The sequence below is a fragment of the Camelus bactrianus genome, chromosome 3 (genome assembly GCF_048773025.1).
Source record: "Camelus bactrianus isolate YW-2024 breed Bactrian camel chromosome 3, ASM4877302v1, whole genome shotgun sequence".
NCBI classification, from domain to species: Eukaryota; Metazoa; Chordata; class Mammalia; order Artiodactyla; family Camelidae; genus Camelus; species Camelus bactrianus.
The window spans coordinates 155736137-155756491 of NC_133541.1; the positions used below are offsets into that span (position 1 = coordinate 155736137).

The window sequence follows — 20355 nt, forward strand, 5'->3', positions numbered from 1 at the left end:
GCGGGCGGCTGGGGCTGGGTCTGGCCTCAGAGCGGGGCTGCAGCCCGCGTCCCCACCCCCGCTTTCCCTGCCCTGCGACCCCGGGGCTGCCCTCCTCTCCCTTTCCAGCTCCCTGAGGACCAGCTCAGCGGCATGCGCGCTGCTTCCCGGGCTTAGAGCCTCAAGCTGTAAAGCCCAGTTTCTCCTGATGGAGTCTGGAAAAGTGAGCGCCAGTGCTGAGGGAGTTTCCGTCTCCCCCCTCAGTGTTTCTGCCCCAGGTAAGTACCTTGAACACTTTCAGGTGTTATGATGGCGGTGCTTGTTGATGTCACGTGTTTTTATAGTGCCAGGGATTACAGTGTTTTGAAAGCAGGGCTTGGTTCATTTAAAAAGGAGCTGAAGGCATGAGGCTGTGACATGCTCCTTCCTTCCCTCTCCCAGGGTGAAACGTGTGACCGTCGATTTTAAAAACATAGTTACAGTCCCTAACTAGCCCAGCCCAGCTAGTGTGTGTTAACTGGAACAGCACCACCAGAGGCGTTGGAGACCCAGGGACATTGCAGTCGTAAAAAGCTCCTGGCACTGTTTAGTTTGTTTTGGTTTTTTGTTTTTCTTAAATTGTGGGGTAGACTAGTTGTATAGAGGGAAAAATAATTGTCAAGGAATATTTTTTCATATAACAGCTTTATTGTGATATTGTTCACACACCATGAATTCCACCCATTTAAATGGTACAATTCAGCAGCTTTTAGCATATTCACAGTGGTGCAACAATTATTATTCCAGAACGTTTTCATCACTTCAGAAAGACCAGTGGAAATGAATGACCTATACACCCCTCCACAGTGGTGGTTCTAAAGAAATTTCTTGGCTGTTCCTGACCATAAATTAACTTGTTACATTCCATGAAATGTCTGGTAGGAATTCTAATCAGAATTGCATTGAATCTGTCTATCAAAACAGGAAGAATAATTGTCTTTATGGCATAAACTTCTTCTACCCTTGAATATATCTGGGACCCTACCTTTTCATCTCTCCAGAGCCTGGCCCATGGGAAGTCCTCACTAATTGTTGGGCTTGTGAATGATGAGATTCTATACATCATTAGTTGTCACTGTAGATTTTCACAGAAGAGAAAAGTAACCTCAGTGTAGCCAAGTGACTGATGGTCAGAAAGAGTGACAGTCAGTGCTGGAGTGATCCAGTGGACTTGGTGCTTGTAACCAGAATTCTCCACCACCTACAGCTGAGGGGATAAGAGTGTTCTTTTATTTTATCTTAATGGCGTTGATTTTATTTGTACTTATTTTTTAAAATTATTTTTAATGAAGTGTAGTCAATTTACAATATTAGTTTCAGGTGTACAGCAGAGATTCAGTTATAAACATATGCATATGTATATAAATATGTTTTAGATTGTTTTTAGCACAACTCATTACAAGAAATTGAATATAGTTCCCTGTGCTATATAGTAGGTCCTTGTCATTTATTTTATATTTATTAATGTGTATCTGTTAATCCCCCTTTTCCTGCCTGCTAACCACAGTTTGCTTTCTATGTCCATGAGTCCATTTCTAGCAGCATCAATTTTCCTAGTAACATACGCTGGTTGACTGCTTTCAGCTTCAGGAATTCCATCTTATCTGTGGGCACTTTTCTTCTGGTGGGCCTTTATGTGGTTTGCACACGTAATAGAGATTTGTACCTGGGAGAACTCCAGGCCTCGTGTAGTCCCTGGAACAGAGTGCCCACTGAGTTGATGCTTGAACTGGGGAAAAAAGCAGAGTAAATGTTGGAATTTGCACTATGGTTGAGAATTCCAGGTTTCTATAACCTGTTTAGCCCACCTTAATATTGGCTGCACCCATACCGGGTAATTTGGTGGAATTTCATGGTATGGTGGTGTAGAGACAGGGCCTTGTATGCTTCTTCTCTTTCCTTTTTCTAACACTCATTCTCCTGTGCCTCCCAGATCCTCCCCCAGCAGTGCCCATGGCTGGCATGATGCTGCGCTGAAGCAATATTTGTTAATAAGGCCCTTTCCTCATCTCTTCTGAACTTCCGTTTCTTTCTCTGCACAATGAGGGCTTAGACTAGATAAGTGCTTTTCAGTTTCTTTTAAAGCCATGTTTCCTTTGAGAAACAGAAAATGCAAATCTCTCCTCCCATCCCAACCCTTTAGATTTTGATATGTCCTCCAGGGAGTGACATAGCTCTTTGTGGAAAATTGAAGTTATTGTGATTCCAGATGGCACAGAAAAGACTCTTCTGAAATTTATTGCAGGGAGAGGGCAGGAAAGGGGCAGCATGTCACAATTTCTAGTGTGAGCCCTGGAACAGGGGCTTGGGTTTAAATACGGTGTCTGACGTGGCCTCTCTCTAATCTTGTACAATATGATAAAATTCTCTACCTCAGTTTCTTAATGTGTCAAGTTGGGGTGATAATATTTTAAGGCTTTTGTGAAACATTATACACATAAGCCATCTGTGTCTCAGTAGAAACAAGACCTGCTAGGGAGTCAGGGATTTCTTTAAAAAAAATCTTGTCCATAGCACTCTGTCGGTGTGTATTTTGAATTACCTGGAGGGTGAGGGTTGAGTCTAAAGTCCATCATGGGATAGGTGGCCCATAGTTCTCTGTGCCCCCAGATTGCCCCCTCCTCCCCAGTCCTCTTCCTCTGTCCAAGATGAAGTTCCCTAGTAGATTTACACAGAGGTCTTGTGGAAATGGCTTTTCATTTTATTGTTTCACCAAGGAGGGCTGCCATCATGATCTCTGGGGTCAGGTTTTGGTGACCTGAAGGCTATGCAATTGGGGGTTTCTATTAAATAAAAAAATATTACAAATAGAAAATTAGAACAAGGGTGGTGACAGGGGCTCTTGCAAGTGGGGACCATTAGCTTTGTTAGCTTCAGGTTCAGTGGCCTTTGGCCACGAGGACCCATCCTCATGCTCTGAAGTTGGAGGGACCAGTGGGTTCAGTGGGAATGTTAACTGAGTGTATCTCATGGGCTAGGCATTGTTGTACTTGTACTGTGTGTTCCTTATTTGAGACAATGAGCTCATTTAACCTCAATAGCCTCTTTAAAATATTAGACTTTTTATTTTGAGATGTAATGTAGGTTCCCCTGTACTTGTAGGAGATAATATACGGAGGGCCTATGGACCCTTTGCCCAATTTTCCTTAATGGTTCCGTCTTGCATAGTTGGGGTACAATTCATTACTGACTCACTAGCCCTTTGAGGTTTGTGTTATTGCCCTCATTTCTATCTATCATTAAACTGGGGCTTAGAGAAAAACACAGGCCTGCCCAGGTCACCCACATGTTTAGTGTGTAGTCGGGTGTAACGTGGGCTTGGGATTTCCAGGAAGTACCATTATGATGTTCTGTGGCAGGGAGCAGCATTCACTTTGCTTGTTTATTCATTCATTCAACAAACATTTATTGAGTAACCTCTGTGGGTCAGATGCTTTCACAGGCTTATCTGATTCTTCAGCAGTACTGAGAATCAAGTATTGTTTTGTTTTTTAAATCTGAGAAAATTAGCTCTGAGAGTTTATAACACCCCCCAAAGGAAATATAGCTCATAAAGGAGGGATAGTAAATGTGTGCAGTCCCCCCTCTTTATGCAGGTGGTACCCTAGGCATTTTACATTTGCAAACTTCCGTAATCCAGATATATTCTTGTAGGGCAAGGATTTTTTTTAAATTGAAGTATAGTCAAGTTTACAATGTTGTGTCAATTGCAAGGTGTTTTTTGAATTTTGAATTAAAAAATATTTTTTGAGAAGGGTAATTAGGATTATTCATTTGTTTCATTTTTTAAAATGAGGTACTGGGGATTGAACCCAGGACCTCATACATGATATGTATGTGCTCTACCACTGAGCTGTACCCTCTTCCCCAAGGCAAGTTTTCTTATCCATTATTCTGCAGTTTAGGAGTTCAAATAAATTGGTGTTGAAATCCAGATCTTTTGATCCTACTGCGGTTCTTTTCTTTATAATCTGCTGAAGGGGGGTGGGGAAAGCATTTCCTTTGTTCATTTCTTTATTCCGCAGTGTTGAGCACTGACTTTGCATCAGGGTCTTTCTAGGTGCTTGGAAACAGAAAACAAGAAATGACCCTTGTATGCAGGGGCAGGAAGCCTAGACCAAAAGCTGGGTAATGTGATCCGAGCTACGGTAGCCATGTACAGACTCTGAGGTCAAACTGTACCCCCGGCTTTACTTGTGCTTCCCCTGCCTTCTGACTGGTACACACCAGGTCACCGCAACCCAGTGAGGCCCGCAGCCCGCAGCACAATATTTACCTTGATTTCCTCTCCCCTCTCGGCAGGGCCTGCAACATGAGCATCCCTCACTACGTGCAGTGTGCTGAGGAATACGAGACTCTCGCCGTGGTCGTCCAACCCGTGGGGATCATTTCAGAGGACAATTTCTTTTGCATCTATAAACGAATCCCCTTGGTGAGCCAGATCAGCCCGTGCGGCTCCCAGTGGGCACTCTGTATCCACTACAGGCACCACTATGCATTCGAGAATGCGTGGAGTGACTTCCAGACACACCGCACGGTCGTGGGCCTTGTCACCATTACCGACTGCCTCTCTGCCAAGGCCTTCGAGAAGCTCCATGTACAGAGGAGCTGTATGGCACCACGCTTAATGACTCTCAGCTCTTTGTCTTTGTGCTGCATGGGGAGGTAGCCGAGCAGCCACGCACCAACGTGGCCTTCAAACTACGAGGACTGCAGGGTGGTGGAGAAGAGGATCGAGGACTTCACTGAGTCACTCTTCATCTTGCTCAAGTCCAAGTGGCTGGATGGGGCCCCTGACAAGTCTGGGGACAAGATCCCACTCCTCTGCACCTTGTTTGAGAAGGAGGACTTCATGGGACTGGACACAGACAGCAGGTAAGTCTACCTGTAGGCCCGGCCACCCTGGCTGTGTGCCGGGTTCCTTCCCTACATCCAGGAAGGGATCAGCAAGGAAGAGGCCTGTCTTGTAGCCAAGGGCGGAGGGAGGTGCAGCCCGACGATTTACAGACATTTAAAAGTGAATCTGCCTTTGTTTCAGAGAGATCCTTTTAGGGTCAGTGTGGAGACTTCCTCCCGCTTTTCAGCCAAGACCCCTGGTGGGACCCCTGGAGTTGCTGTCCAATAGAGTAGCCACAGCCACTGATGCTATGAGCGCTGGGGAAGAGGCTGGTCTGAGCTGAGATGTGCTGTAGGTCAAATGCACATCAGACGCTGAGACTTGTCTAGTAAAAAATATGTAAACTATCTTGTTACTTTCATATATTGATTACATGTCAAAATGATAGTATTTTACATACAGCAGATTAAGTAAGATCTGTTCTTAAAATTAGTTTCTAGTATCTGTTTTTGGTTTGTTTGATTGTTTCTTTGTTTACCGTTTTAAATGTGGCAACTGGGAAGCTTTCTTTACATGGCTCTCATTTCAATTTTGTTAGGCAGCCTGTCCTGGGACAGTCTCATCCCTTTGCTTATAAATGAGATGCTGTATCCCGAGAGGCAGAACGAGATGCTGGTTGAGCTTTGTCTGGAGCCGGTGTCTCCTGCCTCCCAGGCCCAGCACCTGCTGGGTTCAGGCCCTCTCTTCCTCCCCGACAGCCAGCATGCCAAGTTAGGACATCAGAAACACCTCCAGGGAATTCCGGATGAACTCCTTATGCAGGGAAAGGCGTATCACGGAGTATGAGACAAAGCAGGGAAAGACTCATCCTCACTTTGTCCCTGTGATTAAGTCAACGGCCCCACTTTTGCCTTGGATGTGCAGATGAGCTCTCCTGGGCTTACTACCTCCCCACCTTATGCTCTGTTTCCCCGTGTATCTATCATGCTTTCCTTCGGGCAGAAAAGGTGAGATGCCTTTGCCCAGAGGTGGTCCCCTTTTGCTGGGGAGAATGAGGGAAGCTGTGCCCCCACGGCCTACGGCCTCGGGCCTTGAGTCTGGAGGGCGCTCATGGCGGTACCACAGGTGACGGTCGGAGGACCTGGCACAGGCCCACTGTGGAGGCAGTGCTCTGTGATTCTTGAACTTACCTAAGATCAAATCCTACTTTCTAGTTGTTGGTAAGTTGGAGGAGAAGATGCCAGAGAATTGATAAAAAGAAAGTCCAGACCATCCCTGTGAGTGAGAGGCACAGGGGGGCCGAGTCCCACCTACGTGTGGTGCCTGGTGAGCTCTGGATGAATTTTCTGTTCCTCCCGGATATACCTCTATGACTTTAGTAAGGGGTGAGACATGTAGTGGCCATGATCTTTATTTGTCCTCGCAGGGCCCTGTGATCTACACGTCCGCACACCCTTCTGCTCCTTGGGGATGAGGTGGCAGGTTTAGGTGCCTGGGCATTGCTGTGGGCACAGCTGCCAGCACCGGGCTACACCGAGGCTGGCTCCGTTCACCTCACATATCACCTCCTGCTGAGCCCCCAGGTGTTAGTCAAGGTAGGTGCATCAGTGCAACGTAAGCAGGGACCATGTTCTCCCCCTGGACAGACTGGTGGGTGAGCAGTGGAAGCCTGGAGCCCTGCCCAAGCCCCATGGCCAGTGCCTCCTCTTTTGTCATAGGAGGCACTGGTGACATTTTTGCTCAGCAACTGCTTGGTTCTGAGTCTGCAGACCCACCAGAGAATTCCAGCTTGTATTTGCCTTTTGAAGCCTGCCCTTGGGATTTGGCGGAGTAGCTGGATGTGTGCTTAGCCCATAGTGTTGACACAGTCACCATTGTTTACCCAGAACCTCGTGTACCAGGCATGGCTCTCGGCATCAAAATACAGCAGCGCATTAAAATCCCTCCTGGTGGATCTGTCTGTTTTGGTACCATAAGGGCTCAGCCAGCATCTGAACGTCAGTGAGATAACGCGGCCAGTGAGCTCGGGTCAAGCACGTTCTCCTCCAGTCACTTTTACTCCATTGTTGCTTTTACTATTCCACAGTCATTAATTTTTAAAACAATGCTTTGGTGCAGGAGCAGAGACTAATTCTCTCCTGCTACTCACTTTGGGAGTGAGTAAAACTGTCCAGCCTGTAATGCGACCACATTTTGTGGCTTAAAAGCTGCCTAGACACATGTATGTGGAGTTTCGGTTAGGGGCGCTGACCACGTTGGGGTCCCCAAGCAGCGTCGCTCCCCTCAGGCCCCTGCCTTCCCTGGAGCAGGAGGTGAGGGTGGGTCTCACTGTCCCTGCGTCCCTGGCCTCACACACTCACGTAAATTCTTGTACATGCTGTCAAAGTCATTTTTGTTCTTGTGTGTTTCTAATTTTCGCTTGTTCCTCCTTTCCTTTTTCTTTATTCCTTTTTCTCTTGTACCGCGCAGTTGCGTCTGAAAAGGTGGCTGTGCATATCCTGCATTGGAAATAGCTAGATCGCCCTCCGTGCTGTCTCCATCGCTTTAAAAAGCAGAAACTTTTCAGGTGCCTTGATCCATGCATTATCCTAGTCATCTTGTTATTTTCTAATTTTTTGGAATATTTGATTTGTTAGCACATCACCCACTGGTGTTTGATATCTGTTAAAATCTTTGCTTTGAGGAACCTGTTTGGTCCTCCTTATATTTGGTGACAAATGTACCCTTATTCAATTAGTTTAATTGTTTTGAAGAAGTGAGATGCGAATTGATTTAGGCGGCTGTTGAGGGATTCTTTTCATGGAGTATTTAAACTTGTGAAGTCAAAGTCTGCAGCATCTTGCTCGATTCCTGCTTTTACACAAACGTGCTCAGCACGCGGTTCCTGGCTGTCTCTGTGTGACGTGCGTGACGGCGCTTCCTGACCTGCGGTCACTGGTGAGAAAGTGGCAAGCTTGGGGGTGAGCAGCTGCAGGGTACAATGTTGGAGGAATCAGTCACCGTTTGGTTATTTAATTTTTTTTTTTTTGCATTCAACTTCCCCGTGCCATTTACTTTATTTTGCCTTCATAAAGGGGCAGAAGTGGGTCTAAAATCCATGCCACTCTTTTGTTCCCTTTACGAGGCTGGTTTTTCTGAGTATCAGGACAACATGTACTTCTCCTAAGTAGCTGGCTTACATGGATCTGGTGGACACAGGGACTGTTAAAGGGACCGTAGCTTCCTCTCTGCTCCAGCCAGTGGGCATTCAGAGCCGGGTCTGTGGTTTGCCTCAGCAGCCGTGCAGGCCTCCCTGCACCGGCCTTTACTTTTAACCCATGTTGGCATTAAAGAGCTGACTCCGTGTTTGTTGCTGCTGACGTCCCCCACTGATAGCCGTGTCGTTAGTTTGCGTTAGTGAGTCTCCAACCCCCAGTCAGCATTGAAGGAAGATGCTTTGGCCAATCTAAGACCTTGGATTCTCACCCCCACCCTTGTTCATCTCACCCAGGGGAAGAGTTTGGCCACCACCATCATGCTGATCATGAGGTCTTGTTTCTCCTTTCATGCTCTAGTCCAAATGTGAACACTTCATCCTTCACTGACTTTGTCTCGCTTGAGACAGGCCAGATATTCTGAAAGTGTCCATCACATTCTCGGGGGGGAACAGAACAGAATTAAGTCTCGCAAGTAGAAGGTGTCTAGGCTGTCCGGGTTGGCAAATGCAGGCTGGGATCTGTGATTGTTGGGCTGTGCCCTGGACACAGGCCTTTCCCGTGGCTCCTGAGGGCCCAGGGGTCGGAGTGAGGACAGCCTTGCTTGGGCTCCTCCATCCTCATCTGCTCACTGGCAAGTGTGTCTGCTAATAGGAGCTCCGCCAGACCTCGGGACCTTCAAAGCTCAGATCACGGGAGAACCTTGAGTCCCTTCTCCAGAGCCTCTGTGAGAATCCAGTGCCTTCTGTGGTGACCAGTGGCAGGAGATGCCTCCCCCTCCAGGGAGCACCCTTCGGAGGACTGTGACTCAGTGCACCTTGCTGTGAGCCTGTGGGGATCCGGCCGTGGTCCCTGCAGAACCAGACTTTAGATGGGCTTAGCAACGGAAATGACAGGACTAATATTCCAGGCCAGGGCTGGATGGAGGGAACAGGGGAAATTGAATGTGACCTCAAACACCTAGGTGAGTGCTGGGTCTGTTACTAAAATGGGGAGCATGGGAGGTACCTTCCAAAAATTGAATTCCAGAATAAATGGTGGACATGAGGCATTTTTAAGATGCCATTTTTCGTCCAAGTTTGGACTTCATAGAGGCACTCGGGTCTATGAGCCTGGGGCTGAGTTGAAGGAGCCGGACTAGAGATACACGTTGGGAGTCGTCATTCTTAGCTGGTGTTCACAGACGCGCATGTGAATTAGATCATCTTGAGAGCTGCAGACTGAGGCTGAGGGGGGGCAGGGCTGTGCCTGGGTTGGAGGAAAGCCCAGACCATGCAGCTTTGGTGTGTCAGTCAGCGGCGTTTGGGATTTTCAGGGCAATGTCATTTATCTTTAAGGGGCCGGGGGGTGGGCAGGGCCAGCCAGGAAGAAATCTGAAGGGAGGGTCGTGGCCACGTGTGTGTCTTGGGAAGTTGCAGAGTCTGCAGGGTCCGGGAGGGTAGACTCCTCAGAAGCTGGAGTTGGATTGGGGCGTGGGTTGAATGTAGTCACACTAACATATCAGGGAGGGAAGAAGGCCTAGGGAGTCCCCGCTCTTCTTGACTCGCTTTCCAATGAACAGAAGGCAGACAGAGGATCTGAGGTGAGAAGGGATGGGCGCTGGGAGAGGAGCCAACCTGGAGAATGGTGCTTGAAAAATTCTGGAATAGTCTCCCTGCAAAATAGAGGTTAAAAAAATCCAGACTCTTAAGAACATTGATAGTGACTGGGGAGGAGGCAGTTGTTTTTCTGGCCTCCTAAGGGTAAGGCATGTATCCAGGGATACACAGAATATTCGGGCAGTCTATTCCGGGCATTTGGTACCGGGTAAAGAGCACAAGTTTAAAGGGGGACAAGGGCAGCGGAGGGAAACTAGCCAGGCCCCGTGTCAGGTACCAGTCGGCTGCCCTACTTGCGTGTTGCATTCACATCCATGCCTCCCAGGTGGGCGGTGGCAGCCCCCTTTTGCGGATTGGCAAGCCTTCTCAGAGGGGTTAAGTTATTGGTCCTTTTAGAGGGTAGTAAATACTGTAACAGGATTCAAGCAGGGTCTTGTCAGACTTCAAGGGCGTGTTTTCTCTACTAATTCCGGTACCTCCCTGGTGTACGTGAAATGGTGAAGTGGGTCAGTTTTGGGGCCTTTCAGAAAAAGTACGATTTAAGTGCCTCAGGACTGATTCACAAAGCTCAGTGTTCTTTGATTGTTCTGAAGCACCGCAGTGCTTTACGCCCCACAGAGGTAAGGTCTTACTCCTTTGACGATGAAGTGGTTGCAAATGATGTATAGGTGCAAAACCAGACTTAGCAGCTTCTGAAGGGAAACTCTCCAGTTCTTCCTTGATAGACTTTCTTCTACGGGATGTAGCTGTGCTGCAGCATAGGCCTGAGCTGTCTGTATGGATTGTGGGTTTGATATCCAAATTTAGCATAAAACAGTCAGATGAAGAAAATCAACGTTCAGAATTTATTTTTGGGTTTCATTAGACAAGATATACTATCAGGTAATGGCTCATATAGCTAATGAAATTGAGTACAGAACATTGAATTTCTTACTTTTTATTTAGAGTTTTCTTACTGCATGAGTTTGCCTGCTTTGGAACATCAGCTCCTCCACAAGGGAACTTGTCAGTTTGTTGGTGTGATTGCATTTACACAGTGAATGTAATCTGGGCTTCCTCAGCCCAAACTCTCCAGTGCAGAATCACGGGCTGTAGCCATCTCTTAGTCACGCAAATACTTCTAAAATTATATGATGCCAGAAAAGAAAGAAGAGAGAGAGAGAGACATTGCCTTTATCAAAATTCCTTTCAATTCTGACTGCAAACTGTTGTTGAGCAGCTCTGGTTTCCTTTGGATATGAATATATACATTTCTTTGCATGTAACCCGGGTTTTGGACTAGAACACCAAGCCCTTGCTTTCCGCAAGCCACAAAAATAGTAGCCAAATTGCACACATGTGAAATATTTTATTGTTTTTCTGAGAAAGAATCCTTGAATTTGGGACTTCAGCTGTGATTTTTGCTTTTTGCTTCTCCCACCTCTCTTGTAATCTCTCACTCCTTCCCACGTGGCCCCCAATAGGTCGTGGTCCCAAAGGAGCAAGCAAACACCCAGTTGGTCACCATGCAGTGCTGCTACAGAGGGAGACCTGCCAAGACTTAAAGGATATTATCAGAGAGGACTTCCTGGAAGAAATGGGCTCTACATTCAGTTGTGAAGGCAGAGTAAGGGTCAGCCAGTAGAAAGCATGAAGACTGTGGCTCATGTGGCAGAGCAGCCCGGGTAGAGGCCTGGAGGCTTGTGCGGTGGGGACTCGGGGAGAGTGCCATGTGTGGTCCAGGGTTGTGGGTGCCCCTGCTGGGGAGGACACTGGAGAGGGCCTGGGGTGGAGGTCTTTCGAAGAGCTTGGGTTTTACTAGAACTGACACAGGAGGCAGTGAAGGGTGTCAGCAGGAAGTGACCCTCAGGAAAGGTACTTCTGGTTTTGCTTCTGATATTCTACAGTAAGAAAGGTCGGGACGGGCGAGAGCAGGTCTGGCTGTCCCTTTGAGACCCACCCCATCATTCATTTATTCATAACACACACACTTCTGAGTGTCTAGGGGAGAGAGGTTGGACCCACATTAGTAAGCAAAATGCTCCTTGGGAGCTTAGCAGTGTCAGAAGTTGACTTAGCCTAGAATGTTCTATGAACAGAGGAACAAATTGCGGAGGTTGGAGGGAGGGAAGGCTTCCTTGAGAAACAGTCAAAATGAGCCTGGAGGCAAGTGGGAAGTAGGAGCAGGTCAGGGGGCCACTGAGGTCACTGGGGAACTGGGTACTGAGGTGAGGATGGGCGTTCAGGGTCGGGGGTGGGGCTAGAACTCTACCAGGGAGCCTCTGAAGGGTTTGAAGTGGGGTGATGTAATCAAATTTATGCTTTGGGAAGCCTGCCTTGGCTCCGCGTGTGTGTGTGTGTGTGTGTGTGTGTGTGTGTGTGTGTGTGTGTGTTTGTGTGTAGCGGGGAAGAGGGGGAGGGTGCCACCAACTGGGGAGTGAAATTAGAAGACCATTCACAGGCTGGGAGGCCACAAGTGGGAGAGGGGCATCGGGGCTGCTTGGGGACGGCAGGGGCAGTGTGGATGCCGGATTTCCTTATGGGGAGGGCTTGTTAGCTGGGCCGCCCTTGCGGCGCCTTTTGGCTTGAAGGAAACAGATGGAGGCCGCCAGGTGGACTTTCCTCTTCTCTTCTTCCCTGCCTTGTGTGATGATGTTAGCTCAGCCAACATTTGGAAGAGAAGAGCTAAGTTCCAGGGTAGCCCAGGACTTTGTTGAGCTGGTTCGAGTGAGATCTGATAGGATTTATGTTTGTGTTCAGATCTGCATGTTCACTTATCTAGAAACGTCCTGTCTTTTGAATTTCCATAGGGGTTTTTACTCTTGATAAAGTTTGCTTTCTTGGTGAGAGGAAATTTAATACAGCTGTTGTCTTTCTCAAAAAAATCATATCTTTTAAGAACTTTAATATTCAAACAATAGGAATATTTAAAAATGATAAAGTAAGGCTTTGGTGTAGTTTCTTTGGTTTCCTAGTTAATGTGGACTTAGTGCCTTTGCATTAATTAATAGCACATCCTTGTCAGTATTTAAAGGGCTGTTAGTGAGCGCCCCAGGCCCCACCTCTCAAAACATCATTAAAGTTTGCTCTGAAATAGTGAGGTCATAAAGGTTTTGTTTGCAGAAGCCAAACACTTGGTTTATAATATGAAGCATTGCTCCATTTATAAAATAATAATAGGTTCAAAATTAAGAAAGTGGAAGATAATTGAGTTTTTTAAAAGCTGGAACATAATCTTTCTTGTGCTAATTTTGAACTGGAAGTTTCGAAAATAAAAATCCTACTGTAATATCATCTACGTGGGATACATATATGCTTTCCCGTTTGAAAAATAAGTCCGCAGTGGTTTTTGAAGTCAGGAGCATTCCAGCTCAGATGCTGGCATTGATGGTTGCTGGTTTTCAATGGCAGAGCCTAAATTTGCCTTCTTAGCATTTTTTTTTTTTTTGTAGTGAGAGCGTTGAGTAGTGCTTTACCAGTATGATTTTGGGGCAATTTGGGGGCAGATGTTGTGCACCAGCAGTGAGATATTTCCATGCATTTTACTTTCTGGACATCACCAAGGCACATGTGGGGTTTGTGCCTGCAGGCTGGGATGCTGCAGTACTCCCTGGTCCATCACAGTTTTGTCCTGGATCTGCTCCGGTCAGTGAATGATTTTCTGTGGCTTCAAGGTAAGTTGGTCTGATGCACATGATCAGATGTGTAGTTAAAGTGCTATTACATGAAATAAGAGAAGCCTAGAAACATGAGGGAGGAGAATTGGCTGAGCTGATTTCGGTGGGGAGTCTTCTTAGGTGACTCCCTCCCCGTGATTCCTGCCAATATCCTCCCCAGACCTGCACTGTAGTCCTGCCGAAGCAAGCATGCACTTTGCTCAGAAACGGACTGAATTTCCTTGTGCCTCTGTTTGTTGGCTTTTTTTTTTTAAAGCACATCTTGCCCTTTGCTTAAATGCCATCCCTGCTAGTCACCTCTTACCCTCATTCTTCTGGATGTCGTCCATACATAGCTGCTGAATGGATGAACTGAATGTAGTATCTCCATGTAGTGGAACATTACTCATACGTAAGGGTGAATAAAAAGGAAAAAAAATAAAGGGGAAGATGAAAAAGGCCACCTGTTCTGGGAAGTCCACCCTGACTGCTCAACCCACCCTTTTCCTTTTGAATCCCCACCCCTTATGCTCCACTCTACTCTTTTTGATATTACTTACCACCTTTTAATAAACTAACGTTTTCAAAAAAAAAAAAAGACAGAGATGCTGATACCACTTCAACATGGAAAAGCCTTGATAATAGCACGTTAAGTGAAAGGAACCAGACATAAACGGCCACATATTATTGACTTCAGTGATCTGAAATGTGCAGAATAGGCAAATGCAGAGGCAGAGAGCAGGTGATGGTTGCAAGGGGCTGGGTGGAGGGGGATTAGGGAATGACTGATAGTGACAGGGGGTTTCTTCTGGGATGATGGAGTTTTCTGGAAATAGATGGTGGTGAGGGCTGCACAACCGTGAGTGTGCAAAAGACTGCTGAGCGCTGTCTCTGGGAGTGCCTGTGGTTGGGGCGGCTTTATTTTGTTCTCACCCTGCAATGTGAACTGTCATCTTGTGCTGAGGCAGTTCTACTCCTGTGAGTGGTGAGGCTCAGAGACTTTGCAGAGTCATGTTTCTTTTCTCCCCCTTGCTGAGTGTAGGCAAAAATTGTTTAAGCCTGAGAAAGTGCTCCATCTGCAGAAATGTCTTTCAGTTTTGCATGGTGTAAAAATCTTGAGAGCTTTTTAATCGTTGACGACAGTCTGTGAGGGGAAACAGCCCGTGAAGCCTGGGTGCGACCTGGAAGAGCAGCTCTTCCCTCCCTGACAGGGGTGGGGATTTCACCCCCGTTCAGGCAGTGAAGGGCCCAGACCCGAGAGCGGAGTTGACAGTCGTGAATATTTACGTGAATCCGCTGCTTCATCTTGGATATTAATTTCAAGCTGAGTCAGTTTGTGGCGGCAGCCTCATCCTACATCAGGAATCTATATTATGTGCTCTTTGAGGTGGAGACCAGACAGACTTTATTATTTAACAGTCTCTCTTGAATTGATATCTCAGATTCCTTTGTAAAAAGTAAAACAGCAGAAATACACACGTCCTTTAATGCCAGTGTGACCTGGATCGGGTTTAGTCTCTGTGCCTCAGTGGCCTTAACTGCGGGTGGGGAAGATGATCACAGTGCTTCCCTCAGAGGGCCTGGTGAGGGGGGAGTGAGAAGCACAAATTGAGGACTTACACGAGATGCTCATGAATGTCCGAATTTAGTGCTCTCAGCCTGGTGAGGCCTCAGGGGCAGAGATGTCAGAACAGAGCATTCCTAGCCGGAGCTCGATCCGTGTTGGCAGCTGTTATGATCACTATCACCACTGTGGGTTATCAGGTAGTTTTAAGACTTGGTAATATGAATTCTTCAATAATGTTAAAAGACTAGACATCTCAGATCCAGTTTACATAGTTTTCAAGATTTCCTCTGAGAAATGGATGTTTTATTCCCCATCAGAAGTCTGAGTTGAGTCTCTAAAAAAATTCTGTATTCCTCCATCTGTTTGCTTTAATTCTCAATTTCTTAAAAAAATAGTTTTTAAATGGAGTTACTGGGGACTGAACTGAGGGCCGCATACATGCTAAGCACATACTCTCCCAAATGAGGTATAATCTCCCCCATAATTCTTTTTAAACTTTACTTTCTTAGTATTCAGAGGTTAGAGGCCTCTAATTCTTTTTCTGGAGACTTGTCCATGAACCTGTAAATCTATTATTAATGGACAAATCTTGGTTTATTAAAAAAATCAATAGAATATTCTGCAATCCATCCAAAAGAAAATGCTCATTGATTTAAATATTTCTCCTTTATGGTGATTTCTACTTTCTGGTCTAGCTTAATTTATTAACACCCATCCTCATCATCATAATGACCAAACTCGCTCTGAATGGACACCTGCCTAAGGCTAAAATGCTTTCCTCATGTTTTACTTCATAGCATGTGTTTGAGGGTAGGTATCAGTGTCTCCTTTTTTGCAGCTGAGGGATTGAGAGATGGAGCACCTTGTCCCAAATTACACACAGCTGGCAGTGGCTTGCTCAGTGCTGGAACCCTGGCTGCACAGAATGCATTTTTAATTGCTCCTCTAATCAGCCTCCCGTTGAGTGGATTCCCGAACTCCTGTGACTCCATAAATGGCCAATTTTAGTGATCTCAGCCTGATGAGGACTTCAAAGGAGAGACACCAGTGAGAATGCGAGACAGAGTGGCATAAATTAAAATTGTACATTTTTACAAAAGTTTTATTCTCATGTAATGACTTAAAAAGTTAATTTTTTTTTAATTTTAGTGCTCTGTGAGCACTAAAAACAAAACATTAAAAATAATTATAATGCAAAAGAGAAGTGGGCTTTGAAAGTCCAACCATTGCTAGTGATGTTACTTGCTTTTCTCTATTGGCCCTTATTGACAGAAATACTTAGAAAGACTGAATTGGTTTTATGTAGTCTTAGTATGGAAGAAAAGATTGTCAGTGAATATTGTAAGTAAAATCATTACTCTTTTCTTTCCTGATGATGAATAGGTAAGTTGTTTTTATGGCTTAAGTACATTTCCTCATTTGTGAAATTTGAGTAATATCGTTTTCCTTGTCTGTGACAGTTAGACGCCTTGTATACAAAGAACCCAAAAGGTGCTTAATAAAAATGTGCTGTCACAATGACAGGTATTTTAGAAGGATCAACTCTGAATACTAAAGGGGGTGGCTTATTTCTGATGCATATTCAATATGTATATATATGATATATATGAATATGGCTTAAAGTAACAAGGATTCATTTATTTTTTTTAGTGCACTATGAAGTTTTAATGAAATCTGTATCATTCTTTAGAGACAGGGATTAGTTAAATTGCCTTAAGCAGACGACCTTGAAGATTATTTTCACAGAATGTGTATTGTTACAACTCAGAATTCATGTTACCGTGTAACATCCACTCAGACATTTAAATTCGTGGATTCTGACCAGATCCATAGAGTTTAAAAAAATCCACATTTATCATTTTCAGGGAATAATCTCTCTTTTGTGATTAAAGAAAATTTTGTTTTTTTTTCTTGCACTTTTAACAGGTTTAAAATATCAAAACATTGATTTGACATGTAACTTTTTTAATAGAATAAATCTCATGCTGTTTTAATATGTAAATAAATGTTTTTGTATTTCAACAAACTTTTACGATTTCCTGGCTCTTTGAGAAGTATTTGGCAAGATACTAAGATTACCTACTGTTGGAAAAATACAGACGTTACTTTTATGAATATAGGCCTAGTAAAGATCTGTTGGTTTTTGCTACAGTGCAAGACATGAGGCCTAGGAGAGTTTGCTGCCGATTGCCAGGAGGACATATCCCAGGTCTCAGTCTCCACTTCCTGTAAACTGAAGAGGCTGGACTGGTTTCTTTCCTCCTCTAAGATGAGTTTCCATAAGCCTATGTCTTTTGTTTATATTCAGGAGTATTAGCAATATCAGATTAAATATTGAATACCCCTCCCTTACCCTGAAACAAAGTGCAGTATGTGCTACAGAAGCTTTTAGTTATCTGATTCTCGTTTCTGATCCTACAGGCAATTTTGTGTTGCATGTTTCCCGGCAACCTGGAAGGTCTTTTTAGACATAGGTGGCGCTGTTGCACCTTCTTAACTTCTTAATTTTCCTATTTGTTAAAGAAAGCTTAAACAACGTTATTTTATTTTGATTTCTTTTCTTAATGCTTCAGAATAGCACAGTCTACATTATGTCTGTCTACCTGTAAATATTGTTCTGCTTATATCTTAGTTTTATTCTGTCATCTCGCTGTGAACATCTCAGACTTGCTGTGCAAACAATGGCAAAATCGGACTTTTCTTCCAGTGCTAGAAACCAGTGAGAAGGGAATTTATAAAACAGCGAGAAGCGGCCTCTGGAGCACCTTAAAGCTGAACATTGTACTGGGTTCCCTGAGTATTGACCCCGCCGCTGTGTGTTAATTAGTGGTAGGAGATTTGGTACATATAGGAAGGGGTGTAGTTTTTTGACTTGGGTTTGCGTGCACACGCTGCCACTGAGCCACGTGAGCCTAAGTCAGTTCGTTCTGAGATTTCCCTAGTCTGTGAGATGGGGATGCTCATATCTGCTTTGTAGAATTGTGAGAATTAGAAATTATGTAAAGTGTTAACCACACTGGGTATGTCAAGAGGGCTCATAAACTTTAGCTACTGTTTTGTGAGAAGCCATCATTTGATAGTCTTTGGCAATTACTAAGAAACAGGAAAATAAGGAAAGCTGGTTTTATGATGAAAGATATTTGAGGAGGTTCCATAGTTCCTATACCCATAATTTAGCATCAGCAAAGTCAGAACTGTTACACAGTCGCCCTGAACCAACGTTAAGCCACAGAATTTTTTGTTACTTCAAATAGGTTGGGGCTTAATGGGATCCAATACTTATACACATGTTGTCTCCAGCAGCCAACTGAGAGATGACAGAAAAGAGTAAGCAGGTGGTATATGTCTTCATTTTTACTGATGAAGCCACGTTCTCCATGAACTTCAGGGCTGTGGGAAAATGCGTGTCATTATACTGTGTCCCAGAAGTAGAGACTCACCCTGTCCCAGGTAACTCTGGGCCACAGCGAGCCTTCCCTTGAGAGGACCTGCCCCATCATGCACAGGGCTGTCCTGCCATGGAGCTGAGCATCCCGTGTGCTTCCCAAGTGTGGCCAGCACTGGAAGGAAAGGAACGGTTTCACATACCCTACTTGTCTCTCCGGACTCACACCTCACTCTGTTAGTGTGATAAAGGCTAGCTGTGGGTCATGGGTCTGTGGTGTGGAGAAGCACTCTCCGTGGCCAAGAGGAGTGGGGAGGAGGCATCCCCTCCCTCAGTTTAAACAGGTGGTGGTATGGAACTGAAGGGTGCTTCCCAAGAGTTTATAAAAGGAGAAATAAGGATTTTCTTTGGGACTTAGTCTAGCCAGGAAACACAGAAGATGATTAGAAAGGAGACTTGTAAATCACTTTAATATTAAGTTGACATTTGTTGAGCACCAATAATGTGCTACATTCTTTTCTGAGAGTTTTACAGAAATGAATCCTTCAATCTTCTCAACAATCGTGTAAGGAATGTTTGATTTTTATCCCAGTTTTACAGTGTGGAAACTGAGGCACACAGAGGGTAAGTTGGCCAAGGTCACAGAGCTAGTAAGTGGCAGAGCTGGTATTTAAACCCTGGCTGTCTAGTTTTGAGGCTCCCAGGCATGGGCTTTGGGTGTTTATAGGTATCTGCATCCCTGGATCTCTGTACCTCTGTGCATCAGTTTGCCCAATAAGGACAGGCAAAGGAGAGTTACACAGGTGCTCACAGTCGTGTCTCAGCCACTGTCCACGAAGAGTGCACCGTGATTAGCGTTAATTGTTTTCCAGGCAGTAGATCTGTTGGTATAACAGAAATTTAGTCCATTGAGTTAATCTAGAAACCCTTCCTGCTCTGCTTCTGTCCATGGTTGCCATGTTACTGCCTGCCCGGGATTAGGCCGTGGAGGAGAAACTGTACTCATGGTTGAACTCTGATATTTCAGTCTGGTTCATAGTTTCACATATTCTGTTACATTAATAAGTTAAGTTTCTGGTTTTCTTGCATCAGTGTCTCGTGAGTTTGGTTAATGTGAAACCAGTCCATGGGAGCCCAGGTGTGCTTACGGTATAATTTCTGAGCACGTTGTGGCACTTCTACACGTGCAGTCCTGACTGGAGGATGTCCGCCTTCCTCACTGATTTCTCCCAAGAGCAGGGCCCTCTCCCATCCTCGGATGTGAGGCTGGGAGCTCTCTGAGTAGGCCAGTCAGAGGCCAAGTCCACCAATCAGAAAATGATGAAGTACCCGGAAGTGGGTTTAATAGAAGAAAAGGGCTTCCAGGTAGTCCGATGGGCTGTTCGAGTCCATTTGGTGAAAAGCTGTTCACTGTCTGTGGTTGAGCTGATTCTTTGCTGTTGAAAAGTCTGGATTAGATGAAGGGATTTTAAAAAGCAGAAAGGAGTGATTTTAGATGGTACGTCCACACCAGTGAGAAGTGATGGATGACCGCCTGTGTGAGGAATAGACAGAGTCTTACAAACTTCATAAAAGAGCTTTAAAAGCTCTGCCATCTGAGTGCACTTCATAAGGGGTCCAGATCATCACTGGTCATGCTGTGAGGGCAAATAACTGATGATGGCATAAAGGACACGGAGGCATCAAAAAGGTCTCAGTCATGTTCCCTGTTTAAAGAATGTGACACAGTATAATATATTTGAGCTGGTTTTTCACTGAACAATTTTTCGTGTTTTCTGGGACTCCCAGCTCCCGAAGTTTCCACGCAGCTGCATGTCCCCTCACTGCAGCTCTGTCAGCACTTGTCCTGGGCTGACGTGATGTCACGGGGAGTAGGACGGTCAGCGTCCCCGGCTCCTCCGTGCTCCGTCTCCTCATCCGCAGTGCTGGGCTTCTCATCCGTGTCTACTTAGAAGGGTTGCTGAGAACCACACGTGATGGTTGTCAGGGGTGATTTGTGGTTGTCCCTGTGTTTGACATATAGTCAGTATTTGATAGAAACACATGTTTTTTTTATAGTTCTGGCTTCTACATTGCAGTGGTTTTTAGTCTGCATTTTTTTATAACTTTTTTCTTATTTTT

The 20355-nt window shown here is 45.3% G+C and overlaps 1 protein-coding gene across 50 annotated transcripts in view; it reads left to right on the forward strand.

Annotated features, from left to right (window-relative positions):
* The window catches only part of LOC141577196 (uncharacterized), a 191819-nt gene that overhangs the window by 134262 nt on the left and 37202 nt on the right, over positions 1 to 20355 (forward strand). For 48 of the 50 annotated variants that reach the window (XR_012505929.1, XR_012505926.1, XR_012505930.1 and 45 more), the window contains 2 exons: positions 109 to 257; positions 4321 to 4893. The gene's annotated coding sequence lies outside the window, so the exon portion shown is untranslated. Of the gene's footprint in view, positions 1 to 108; positions 258 to 4320; positions 4894 to 6281; positions 6451 to 13215; positions 13301 to 20355 lie in introns of all 50 variants that reach the window. The other 2 variants (XR_012505914.1, XR_012505917.1) reach the window with 2 other exon arrangements.